Genomic DNA, 14,148 nt, shown 5'->3' with positions numbered 1-14,148 from the left:
CAAACATAAGATCATATCTATGAACCATCTTTTTTTTTTTTAATTTATTTGGTTGCATCAGGTCTTAGTTGTGGCAGGCGGGCTCCTTAATTGTGCCTTGCCAGCTCCTTCGTTGTGGCGTGCGAACTCTTAGTTGTGGCATGCATGTGGGATCTAGTTCCCTGACCAGGGATCAAACCTGGGCGCCCTGCATTGGGAGCATGGACTCTTATCCACTGAGCCACCAGGGAAGTCCCTTAACCATCTTTTAATGTGCAAAAGCTATGCTTCTGAAAAAAATAATTATGCTTCTGAAGCTAGTTACTGAGCTTCCAGAAAGCATGAACTCCTACTCACCCTTCAAAGCCCAGCCCATGTCACTCCTGTCTGAAGGACTCTCTGATTCACACAGGCAGTGTTAACTGCTTTCTCATCTGGGTGTTGACGACAGCTTGACCATACTTTTACTTCCATACTTATTATCTTGCATTTGGCTATTGGTTTAGGCAACTGATTTCCCCACTTGGCTGGAACTCTTTGAGGCTGGGACCCTGTCTGATAGATTTTTGTATTCCTACCTATAAAGAGAGATTATTCTGATACTTGTGAAAATGTTAAAAAATACTAACACAACATTGTAAATCAACTATACTGCAATTTAAAAAAATGAAAATGAAAAAAATGGTAAAAAAGACTTTATTCAAGACTATTGCAAAGGGGGTTATGACTCTGGCAGTAGGAGCGAGAGATGGGGTTCAACTCCTACTACAACAAGGACAAGTTGGGGAGAATCCACACTTCCACTACAGGGGGCACGGGTTCTATCCCTGGTCGGGAACTAAGATCCTGCAAGCCATGCAGCCTGGCCAAAAAAAAACACAAGAAAATGACAAGTGGGGATTTCTATTCAAGGAGCAGAGTGGGGGTAATGGATGGAAAATTACTAAGAGAAAATGTCAAGGGTAGGGGAGAGTCTTGCTGAACTGATCTAACAGGATTCTTGCTAAAGACAGGACAAGGACTTAGATAGCAAGGGTGGGGCATGAGGAACTTGATCAGATACCCAGGGTGATCAGATATCAGGGTGGTCTGTTATCAAGGGTGGGGGCATTCTTGCTAAACTGAGTCAAGTGGCCTGGGGACAGGATGGGGGCCAAGGTCGAGACCCAGTTGAGAGGAGGGCTCAGAGGAGCCTGACTGTAATATTTGGTCAAGGAGAGAGTCTTTGTCACAAAACATATCCACTGAGTATGTATGTACTGAAGTAAATATCATGCACATAATTAAAAATAAGCCACTGAATTTTTAAACTACCCTCTAAGAGCAAAACTCATAATTTCCTCTCCAGAGTTTGTAGACTTGAAAAGAAGGAGTTTGGCAACATGCATCACATCACCCTTGATGCCAGAAGCCCTCTGTAGGACACAGGAGCTTTATGAAGACAGGGGAGCCCCAGCCTGGCTTCTATCCTGGTATCTCATACCCCCCAAATCCATTATTTATTCAAGAAACATTTATTGGACGCTCATTACGTGACAGATACTATTGTAAGTACAGAGAATATAACAGTGATCAAAACAGATCTCTGCCAGACTTCCGTGGTGGCGCAGTGGTTAAAAATCTGCCTGCCAATGCAGGGCACATGGGTTCGATCCCTAGTCCGGGAAGGTCCCACATGCTGTGGAGCAACTAAGCCCACGAGCCACAACTACTGAGCCCACGTGCCACAACTACTGAAGCCCGTGGGCCTGGAGCCCGTGCTCAGCAACAAGAGAAGTCACTGCAATGAGAAGCCCGCGCACCGCAACGAAGAGTAGCCCCCGCTCACCACAGCTAGAGAAAGACTGCACGCAGCAACAAAGACCCAATGCAGCCAAAAAATAAAAATAAAAAAATTAACAAACAAACAAAACAGATCCTTGCCTTCTTTGGGGCTTACATTTTACTGGAGGGAACCAGACAATAAGCCAAATAAACAAGTAAAATATATACTGTATCAAATGGAGAAAAACAAAGCAGGGAAGGGACAGTCCCATCCCTAGACTGGGCTAGAAGGACCCCTGCCCTAAGCCCCACACTTTAGAGGCCTGCCCGGCCTCCTCCAGGGGGAGGAGCTTGCCAAGCCAAGGAGGTGCACCCCTGGGAGCCTGAACCCCCTTTTTAGGCCACACCCTGGTTACCCAGAGTCTCAGAAGTTCCTGCCCAAATGGCGCAGAGTCCACGTCGAGGGCTTGTACGGATCTCCCTGAGGTCTGATCTTAGTGGCTAGAACGGAACACAGGTGTGCGTACCCCTAAGCCTGCGCTGTGATCAGGAGGTGGCTGCTTGCTGGGGACACAGCTGGGATGCTCACATGTGTGGGTGAGGACCTTGAGGGGCCAGGTGGAAATGGGGGTGGGAGGAGGAAGGAGGGGCTGCATTTTGGGGACCACCATTTTACTCTTGCTGCAGGCTCCACAGATGTTAGGGGCAGGCCCAGGAAGATAAGGAGAGGGACGTTTTTGGGGGGGGGGAGCATCGCTGCAATTTTAGATCAGATGTCAGGAAGGCATCACAGAGAAGGTGATATTTTCCTGAAGACCTGAGGAAGGTGAGGGAAGGAGTGATGTGAATATCTGTGGAAGAGCGTTCCAGGCAGAGGAAAAAGCACATGCAAAGGCCCTGTGGTGGGAGTGTACCTGGCATGTTCAGGAAAAGACACCTCAGCCCACAGGGACCTGCCACATTTGTGTTTGTGCAAAACATAACAGGCTGTCCATAAATGTCACATATATATATATATATTTTGGCTGTGCTGTGCAGCATGTGGGATCTTAGCTCCCCAACCAGGGATCGAACCCTGTAGTGGAAATGTGGTGTCTTAACCACTGGACCACCAGGGAAGTCCCCATAAATGTTATATCGGGTAAATGAAGGGGTCAGGCTCTTCCTTCCCTGTCCTGTGCCAGAGAGTGCTCCTGGGCCAGCTCTGCTGTCATTCTGATGACCAGGGACTGCTACTCTTCAGGCCAGGATTTCCCCAAACCTGCTGTTTTCAAGTTTGTTTTTCCAGTTCCCTCGAGACTCTCTCCTTATCACCTCCACCTTCCTGTTTTCCTCTCCCACCCGCACCCTTGATCTCCCCAAGGTCTCCGCACACGTCTGACTGTCCTCAGGGACACCCGGGTGTCGGATGTGGCTGCAGACACAGGGCTGAGGTGGGGGGTGCAGGGGGGAGGCCGTGCCGAGGAAGGAAAGCCTCAGAGGTCGCTGGACCTGGTCTCAGCCAAGGGGGACGAGGGAACGTGTGTGGGTACTGACACAGATAAGAGGAAAAGGAAAAAAAAAAAGCCTATCTGGGGGGACCAATCTGAGCGTTTCACCTGGCAGGGAGCCCGGGTCTCAGATTTTCAGCTGGTGGCGTCTCAGCGCTGCTGTCACTGCTCTGAGCATCCTACATCCTTGCCGCTGGAGAGGGCCGCGGTCCCTGGGAGGGGGCGGGGGGTGGCCCCCTTTCAGAGAGTGGGCCAGCTCCACCCCCGGGCCCTCCCCCGTCTCCTACGGCCCAGACCAGTCCCCTCACGGGCCCTTGCCACCCTCCTGGGCCCGGGCAGCACCGCCTGTCCTCCTCTTCTGGCTGGCAAGGTGGTGGGACACCCTCCCCTGTGCTCTAGAGACCCTGCACTTCTTCACTTGGTTGCCCTGACCACTGTGGCCCTGTGAGCTGTGTCTTCCCTTGGTGGCAGAGGCCTAACACGGGGCCAGACACCCAGTGGACATCCAGAGTGTCAGTTCAGTGAATGAACGGGTAGGACGTGAACCCTGAAACAGGCTCCTGGGGCAGTTCAGTAAGTCTAAGGGTGGAGCGGGTGCTACGAGAGGGGACACTTACCGCGTTGAAAATGGGGATGGGACTCGGATTTGGCCAGCATCCTTCATGCAGTCTCTGGAGGTCCCCGGAGGGTCGTGCCAGCTGCCTGGGTTGGCAGGGAGGAGCTGGGGAACAGGAGGGGAACATAACCCGCGTTATAAAATGCTTTAGCTACAAGGAGCTCAAATTTACCCTCTAGCAGGAGGTCCTCCCCTGGGAGGTGGGTGGGACAAGGATCTCAGCACAGATGGAGAAACAGAGGCGCAGACAGGTGACCTGACTTGCTCCAGGTACCCTTGTATCTAAAGGCAGCGTCAGCCCTCACACCCCGACTGACCTCTTGATTGCAGCCTTCTGAGAGAAGCTGAAGCAGAGGACTCAGGTCAGCTGTTCCTGGACTTCAATGTACAGACACTTTGAGATAATAAATACATGGTTTTTTTTAAGTCGCTAAGATTGTGATCATTTGTTATGTGGCAATAGGTAGCAAACACTGATGTACATCAAATAACATGAAAAACTTTGGGAATCATATTATCCAGTTAAGTTAAAGATTAAGATACACTACTTTTAGTTTTAAACATCTTGAACGAAGTCACAAAAACTGTCCTTTCAAAGATGTAGGTAGTTAACTGTCTTTAAATAGTCCTCTGAGACAGACAGAATGTTCTTTGGTTGACGGAAACCACCGTTCATTAAATGAATGTTAAATAAGTTCAAGACATCAGGCCATGGCAAGTTATTGATAAGTTATTTGGGCCAAATACCAACCCCCCCGAAAACAACAAATTCTGGAATGAAAAAAAAAAAAGTCTTAAAAGCATTTGAGTATGGATATAACAGCAACAAATTATCAGGTCAAAACTGAAGTATAAACAAGTACCTAGAGATGTAAGCAGAATCTGGAAACCACTTTTGCCTTGAGGGCATTTGCTGATCCTGGCAAATCTGGACTTTCCTCTGACAGCCTCATGGGTTGGATAATAGAGGACAGAAATAAAAGTCCAAGCCCATGTAAATTGGAAAGTCTAATAGAAAATTTCTCCCACAATATGCTGGCATCACAAAGGGCTACATCCCTAGAGTAAGGGTGAACTTGATGTACAGCCTTCCTACTGGGGGTTAGAAATTGCATTCCCATTGTCTGGGAGGTCCAAGGAACCTTAAGCTTTGAACTTAGTTTAAGGCAGCTTTGGAGGTGCATAGCCCCTACATACCTGGCAGAAGCAAGCAAAATCCTCTTTGGAGAATGGTAGTTTGACCCCAGATCTTAAATTATTGCTTTAAATATTTTTTCAAGTATAATGAGCAGCTTACAATAGAAGATAAACTGGCACCAAAAGAAAACAAGGTACCATGAGGAGAACCAGCATAAAGAACAGATAATAGAAACAGACACACAAATACGTCGCTCTCCTCTCTGTCTGAATATTCCAAGTATATCCCCACAAAAAGTATACTAAATACGCTTAAAGAAATAAAAGAGAAGCTTGAAAATATCTGCAGGAAATTTTCCAAAGTGACATAACAGATCTTAAAAGGAACCAAACAGAACGTTTATGAATGAAACGTACAATAACCAAAAATTAAAAGTTCAGTGGCTGGAAATAACAGTCCATTAGACACAACGAAGTAGAAGAATAGGAAATTAGCCAGAAGAAATCATCTGGAATGCAACACAGGGAGACAAAACAATGGAAAATGGAGAAGAAAGGGTGAGCGATATAGAAGATAGAATAAGAGGGTCTAACATATGTATAGCTGGAGTCTCAGAAGGAGACAAGAGAGAATAGAAGAGAGACAATCTTTGAAGGAATAATAGTTAAGGAATTCCCAGAATTGGTAAGAGATCCCAATCCACAGGTTCAAGTGTAATAGAATAAATCCCTAGGTGGATAAAGAAAACATATATCCACACTAGACACATCTTACTAAAACTGCAGAAAACCAGAGACAAAGAAAAAGAAATCTTAAAAGTCACCAGAGGGAGTAAAAACAGGGATGATTACACCAGTAATAATGGAATCTAGGAGGTAATCCAATATTTTCAATGTGCTGAAAGAAAATAACTGCCAATCTAGAATTCTATACAGTACAATTTTTTTTTAGGAATAAGAGCAAAATTAAGACATTTTCAGATAAATAAGACCAGAGGAATTTTTCAATATTAGACCCATGTAAGGGAATTCTACAGGCTGACAGTAAAACAATCCCAGATGGAAGGACTGAGCTGCAATAATAGAGATCCAAGCAAGTGAGTGAAAATATGGGTTAATGTAAATGAACATACACTGTATCAAACAACAATACCAATTTGAAAGAAGAACTGGGAAAACGGACATATATAGCAATAGCACGCCAGCTGGAGGGGTAAGTGGAATTACAGTGTTATAGAATGTTATACTGTCTGGGAGTGATATAAACATTTTGTTCAACTTTACACTTTGATAAGTAGTTAACTCTGCATGCTGTGATTTCCAGGGTAATCATGATAAAATTAGGGCTTATAACTTTCAAGGTGGTAGAGTGGAAAAAAAAAAAAAAGGAATGATAAAATTAATCGAGTCAAGTGATGCCCAGAAGAGAAAGAAAAACAAACTTAGAGCAGCCAAGACAAAAGAAAATCACAAAAGAAGTGGTAGATGTAAACTCAAATATGTTAGTAATCCCATTAGATGTAAATGCACTAAATGCTCCTGTTAACAAAGGGTTTAAGACTGTGTAAAGTAACTCTGTGTGGACCAGAAAGAGGAAACTAACCTACCCAAGTCCCCAGGGAGTCCGGGGGGTGGGGAAGGAGGCAGCACCCTGCTTCCTAGTCCTGTGTTCTTCCCTCCCTACCCAGTCCAATCAAACCCAGCCTCTCAGTACTGAGCAGCCCACTGTGTGCTGGCTGGTGTCAAGAGTTTGGAACATACAGATGGGTGAAAACAAAGTTTCTATCCTTACTTATCCTAAACGAGGAACAAGTACGTTTCAGCACGAATTCTTGGATACATCCTTTCTCTAGGGGTTTGGGGTCGCAGCACAACTTCATGGTGGTGGTGGTGGCAGGGGTGGGGACAATTTTGAGGACACTTGTGAAAAAGGTCCCGCCTGTGAGCCCCGAATGTCCCCCGGAGTGGGACCTCGTGAACACAGCGGGGAGGGGGCACTTTTCTCAATGGAAATTCATCAATGTGTTTCTGTCTGCCGCAGTTATCAACGTTGCTATTTCAGTGAGGAGCCGTGGAGCCTCCGCCGGGCTCCCGCCAGACGCTGGGGGTGGGCATGCAGGGTAGCGATACGGCGGGGTCCTCTCTGTCGTCAGAAAACATGAGCTCACGCCGGGGTTTCTGCAGGTCACCGAGATAGCACTGGCTCCCTGGAGACAGGCGTGACCCTCAGGTCGGCTCCTGGTCATTGAACTAAGTGCGCCCAGATAAGGGCCGGATAATGGTAGCCAAACTCCCACGGCCTGGGCAGGCTTCCCCCGGGGCCCTGAGGCCAGAGAGGGGGCAGGTCAGGGAGGGGCCAGCGGGAGGGGGCCCTCAGGAGATCCCACAGGGGCCCGGGCCTCCTGGGCTCAGGGCCTTACTGTTGGTCCGAGCCCCTGCCTCTGGGCCAAACCGTTGTTAGGACGCACGGATGTGTGCTGGGAAGACCACTGGCCACAGTAACTCCTGGGAAGATGTCAAACTGGCAGCACTTCCTTCCCTGGACTTTTTCCTTTTTCATCGCGATTTGCTGTATCTGTTGGCAGATCTTAGTATGTGGGGGAGTAGACTCGGGCATTTGTTACCGAGTCCAAGCTCGCTCTGCTTGCCGCTCGACAGGCCAATAAATCGGAGACGAGGTGTCGAGGCAAGGAAGACGACTTTATTGGGAAAGCCGGCGGACCGAGAAGATGCCAGACTAAAGTCTCCAAATAACCATCTTACCGGGCTTTGGATGTCAGTTTCTTTTATAGCACAGAGAGGGGGAGGAGATGAGGAAGTTAAAGTAAAAAGGCCATAAGTTTTGCAAATATCCCCTGGAATCGTCAGCCTCGGGGAGGGGATGTGTTAGTTTCTTCTTTCTTGCAGCCATCCACAGGTGGGACAGGGTCCGGATGCTTCCCTGAACAAAGGCACTTTGGTTCTACATTCAGGCAGAGGGGCAGGGTTCCCCGAGGCAGGCCATTATGTATACACAGTATCTTTTCAGTGAACAAAAGCAGCGGAAAGCAAAGGTTAAAGTAAAAGAACCAGATCCAGCATGTAGTCCGATTTGGCTCTTCCGTGTTCAGGGCCCTGCTGTGGATGGGGTGGGAGGGTACCCGGGGTTAATCTGGGCGGTGGTTTCAGGAAAAGCCAAGGCCTGGTCATGCTCCAAACATTTTCTCAACCTCTGTGCTCTGACCCTGAATCCGCCACCGAGGAGGTTTCATCTCAGCTAAGCCTTCCTGGGACTCAAGCCCCAGCCACTTCAAAAAGAAAATGATAAATAGAAACCCGTGTAACCACGGTGGGAGATGGTCACGGCCCAGGCCTGCGAGTCGCCGGGGGCGGCTACACAGCACCTGGGGAGGGTGGGAGGTGGATTAGAGCCGGGAGGACCCCCCAGAGCTCATCACCTCTGGGATGGCGAACACCGGGCTGCAGGCGGCCAGTTCCCCTCTGTCCTCGTGCATTAGGGAATCTTTCCTTCCTCTGCCCAGAGCAGCCCCCAGGGAGCCTCTATCAAAGGACAGGAGTGCCTCAGGGAGATGCAGCGATTTGCTACCCCTGATTCTCGGGGTGGGGTGAGGGGGTGGTGAGAGGAGTTTGGCACCGACGCCCAGGGACCAAACGTGCCTGACCAGGTTGGCGCTGCTGAAAGCATTCTGCGCACCCCAGAGCTCACAGGCCTTCCCTCTAGGGAAAGAACTGAAAGAAATCATCGGAGGTCTCACTGCTTACGGTGCTGCTGCTTCGGTATCTTGCCTGTAGACAGCTTCCAACTGCAAACGAGAGTTAAAACTTGCGCAGAAGGAAATCCCAAGCCCGGCGCTGAGAGCGGAGAAACCGGATCCCCATGACTGGAGCGCTAGCGACATCTACCGGAATGTGTAGGCACTGCATGTGCGCCGGGCAACGAGTCATTCTTTGATTCCAACACAATTTAGTGTGTAAAGAAGTTTAAAAGCATGCAATTCATACGTTATTCATGAATATAAGCACATGCAGAAAAAGTATAAAATATGCCTTCAAATGACAAGCATAACTTCAAGATAGAAGTTACCTCTGGGGAGGGTAGAGATGGAGAGTGTGGTAAGGGTTTTAGCTCTATATGTAATAATTATTTTTTTCCTTTAAAGAAATCTGAAGCTGATATGAAAAAGTGCCAACATCTATTAAATCCTGGATGAGGTAATAATGGAGTGTTCTTCTGCACTTACCTCTTCGTTTAAGATAGGTTATAATAATAGTAATGATTATTATATAGTATATGTTTATTGTACTATATTATATAGTAAAGTTATATATTCACTGTGTATCGTATAATTACATGTGTGTAAGGACAATAAAAAATAAGAATGTAAAATTTGGGGTCCAGGTTTTTGGCCCTGATGGCAGCAGAGCAGCTTAAATAGCAAAAGTTGTTAATACTCGCTGGCTGCTATTATTATAGTTAACAGGTTTACCGCAGTTGATGCAAATAATTGAAAAGCAACCAAAGACTCATGTATGGGCTAAAGATGAATGGCGCTCTTCAGTAGAGGTGATGAGATGAAGATGATACATGCATTTGCTGGTTTGATACTGAACAGACTCATTTCTTTGTTGTTGCTGAAGAATGGTCCAGTCTCCATAAGGAGATGTGGTGTGAAACGTCAGAATGTTACTGGCATCGAATCTGGGATTTGCACGTAAGGTCTCATGTAGGAGGCTGAAGGAGGTAGTTACAATTGACAGTCAGTACTATCTCCAGATTAACGTTGCAGCCTAGGGAGGATCACAGACCCCAGCTTCCCACAGTTGCGACGATAACCCAGAAGTCGCCTAACAAAGTCAGCAGGGCTACAGCAGGGATCACCATATTTTGACAATTCGGGTTCACCTTCATAATTTTTTACATGTTTGGGTACCTCTTGTAGTTTATTTACACAGTATATTTTTATTGAAATAAACTCACTTTTCACTACCAGAGATTTGAATGTGATGGGTCTGGTTGTGTCCTGGGAGTTTTAAAATGTCCCCAGTTGATTCTCACATAAGCCAAGGTTGAAAACCACTTCTTCAAAGCAAGAAAGGGAAATGCCAAGTTTCTGGGGGTGAAGAGGGAATTGAAAGCCAGAGTGCTGGTGTGAAAGCTGGTGCTGTGGGCCCTAGAGTCTGGGTGGGTGGATTCTGACCAGGAAATGGGTCTGATTGGCTAAAGGCTTGGGTTTCAACATTCTCACGGGGACAGGTGATGAGGCCCCAGGCCTGTGAAAAAGGGGAGCTGGACTTGAGACCCCTGCTCAGTGAAAGGGGGGACTAGAAATCGCCTACCCACTGGTGAGGGAGACTTTGTGTGCCTGGGGCTCTAGGTGGGAAAACATCTCCCAGGGTAATCCAAACTCCAGCTGAGAAATTCACTTAAAATTCAATCCCCAGCAACTCAACTATCCATCCATGGGTGAATGGATAAAAAAATGTGGCATATACATAGAGTGGAATATTATTCAGCCTTAAAAAGGAACAATATTCTCTTTATTTTTAAAATTGAGATGTAATCAATGTATAACATTGTATTAGTCTTAGCTGTACAAGGAATGAAATTCTGACACGTGATACAATGTGGATGAACCTTGAAGACATTACACTGAGAGAAATAAGCCAGTCACAAAAAAGACAGATATTGTGCGATCCCACTTCTGTGAGGTGCCTAGAGTAGTCAAATTCATAGAGACATAGAGTCAAACTAATAGAATGGTGTTTATCAGCAGCAGAGGGGAGGGGAGAGTAGGGAATTAGTGTTTAATGGGGACAGAGCTTCAGTTTGGGATGATGAAGAAGTTCTGGGAGATGGATGGTGGTGATGGTTGCACAACAATGTGAATGTACTTAATGCCATTCAACTGTACACTTAAAAATGATTAAAATGGTAAATTTTATATTATGTATATTTTACCACAATAAAAAAAATTTGTCCCAAGTTTATGGTACCCCTGGAGCGTTTGGCAGAATCAAATAAAATTCTACTTGGAGGAACAATCCTCTTCTCAGAGTGCATTGGTTCCCACAGTAGAGTGGAGAGACAGGGGATGGGGTAGGGTGAATCCTCACTGAAAATAGTTTCATAGTAATAAATTACAAAACACAGGAAAATCACTGACCATGATAGAGAAACAGCAGGATTACCACCCAAGAGAGTGAGATAATGGGACAATCTAAAAGAAAATAAATATCTTAGAGATGAAAGAAGAACTAGAAACCATTAAAACATACTATATACAAAAGAATAGCAGTTTAGATATGGGTAAAGAGAAAATTAGCAAATGAGAAAACAGGTCTGAGGAAACTTTGACAAATGAGGCCCAGAACAAAAAAGAGATGGAAAATATAAAAGTGAGTTTAAGAGGCATGAAAGATGGAATGAGAAGTTTCACTATAAATCTGAAGATGATGTTGGTGGTGCCCTGTGATAGTCCCTGGACCCACCTGATTTAGAGCAGCGGTGGTGGGTAATTCCAAGCACAGTGCCAACATCCTTTCTCAACCATGTGCCACTGTCTCTGTTCTGACCCTGGGCTTTCACCAACACTGCAAAAGCCCACTCAGTTTACACGTAAGCACAGGCTGGAAGTTTGAAGGTACTAACACTTCCAGTAGCAGCCCTCAGTCAGTGGAGGATGGGAGTAAGTAAATAAATGTCTCAATTAAATTGTCCTTTGTTGAAACAATTGGGGGTGTATGCTATAAAGTTCTCCAAAGAATCTGCTGCAGGATTGAGTCCCAGTTGGTCACAGTGGTAACTAGTTTAATAATGCAGACTTTTTTGAATTTCCTGCTTCACTCTCCATACCTCACTATTTCTGGTCACTGAGATCACTTCCTGAATAAACTACTTGCACCTAAATCCTTCTCTCAGGTTAAACTAAAGCACAAGGTGGGAATGCAAAAAATGCATTATTTGGGCTTCCCTGGTGGCGCAGTGGTGGAGAATCTGCCTGCCAATGCAGGGGACACGGGTTCGAGCCCTGGTCTGGGAAGATCCCACATGCCACGGAACGACTAGGCCCGTGAGCCACAATTTTTGAGCCTGTGCTCCACAACAAGAGAGGCCGCGATAGTGAGAGGCCCGCGCACCGCGATGAAGAGTGGCCCCCACTTGCCGCAACTAGAGAAAGCCCTTGCACAGAAACGAAGACCCAACACAGCCATAAATAAATAAATAAATAAATAAAATTTAAAAAAATTAAAAAAAAAAAAGTCAAGAGAAATGTTCCTTAATTTTAAAAAAATGCATTATTTGAAGAGGCAATATTGGAAGGGGTAGTATCTAAGAATTTTCCAGAATTAATGAAAGACAAGTAGCCTTAGATTCAATAAACACAGTCCTAAACAGGATTTAAAAATAAATTTAGGGCTTCCCTGGTGGCGCAGTGGTTAAGAATCCGCCTGCCAACGCTGGAGACACAGGTTTGAGCCCTGGTCCGGGAAGATCCCACATGCCGTGGAGCAACTAAGCCTGTGCACCACAACTACTGAGCCTGTGCTCTAGAGCCTGCGAGCCACAACTACTGAGCCCATGTGCCACAACTACTGAAGCCTGCGTGCCTAGAGCCCGTGCTCCGCAACAAGAGAAGCCACCGCAATGAGAAACCCACGCACCACAACAAAGTGTAGCCCCTGCTCGCCGCAACTAGAGAAAGCCCATGCGCAGCAGCGAAGACCCAACGCAGCCAAAAAAAAGACAAAAAACTTTTGCACGGTGAAGCAAACTATCAACAGTTGAAAAGGTAGCCTACTGAATGGGAGAAGATATTTGCAAATCATATATCTCATAAGGGGTTGATATTCAAAATATACAAAGAAGTCATACAACTCTATAGAAAAAAACCCCAAACAACCCAACTAAAAAATGAGCAGAGTACCTGAATAGACATTTTTCCAAAGAAGACATACAGATGGCCAACAGACACATGGAAAGATGCTCAACATCACTTATCATCAGGGAAATGCAGATCAAAACAATGAGATACCACTTCACACCTGTCAGAATGGCTATCATCAAAAAGAAAACAAATAACAAGTGTTGACAAGGATGTGGAGAAAAAGGGAACATTTGTGCACTGTTGGTGGGATTGTAAATTGGTGTAGTCACTATGGAAAACAGTATGGAGTTTCCTCAAAAAGTTAAAAATATGACTACTGTATGATCTAGTAATCCCACTTCTAGGTAGTTACCCACCGAAAACAAAAACATTAATTTGAAAAGATATATGTACTCCAATGTTTATTGCAGCATTATTTACAATAACCAAGATATGGAAGCAACCTCAGTGTCTACTGAGAGCTGAATGAATAAAGAAGATGTGGTAGACACACACATACACACACTCAGATATATATATATATATATATATATATATATATATATATATATATATATATATATATATATATGCGCGATGGAGTATTACTCAGCCATAAAAAATGAAACCTTGCCATTTGCAACATGAATGGATCCAGAGAATAGTAAGCTGAGTGAAATAAGTCAGACAGAGAAGGGCAAATACCACATTATCTCACTTAAATGTGGAATCTAAAAAACAAAACAGGGCTTCCCTGGTGGTGCAGTGGTTGAGAATGCCTGCCAATGCAGGGGACACGGGTTCGAGCCCTGGTCTGGGAAGATCCCACATGCCGCGGAGCAACTAGGCCCGTGAGCCACAGTTACTGAGCCTGCGCGTCTGGAGCCTGTGCTCCGAAACAAGAAAGGCCGCGATAGTGAGAGGCCCGCGCACCGCGATGAAGAGTGGCCCCCGCTTGCCGCAGCTAGAGAAAGCCCTCGCACAGAAACGAAGACCCAACACAGCCATAAATAAATAAATAAATAAAAATTTAAAAAACAAAACAAAGAAACAAAACAAAAAGACTCATAGATACAGAAAATAAACAGGTGGTTGTCAAAAGGGAGGGTAGTGGGGTGTGTGTGTGAAATAGGTGTAGGGGAATAAGACGTACAAACCTTGAGTTACATAATAAATAAGTCATAGCGATGTTAATATACAGCATAAGGAATGTGGCTATTAATACTGTAATACCAGGACTTCCCTGGTGGCGCAGTGGTTAAGAATCCGCCTGCCAATGCAGGAGACACGGGTTTGA

This window comes from Balaenoptera borealis, assembly GCF_965194805.1.
Source record: "Balaenoptera borealis genome assembly, chromosome: 8".
In the NCBI taxonomy this organism is placed as follows: Eukaryota; Metazoa; Chordata; class Mammalia; order Artiodactyla; family Balaenopteridae; genus Balaenoptera; species Balaenoptera borealis.
Note: the sequence above shows the minus strand (reverse complement) of the source record.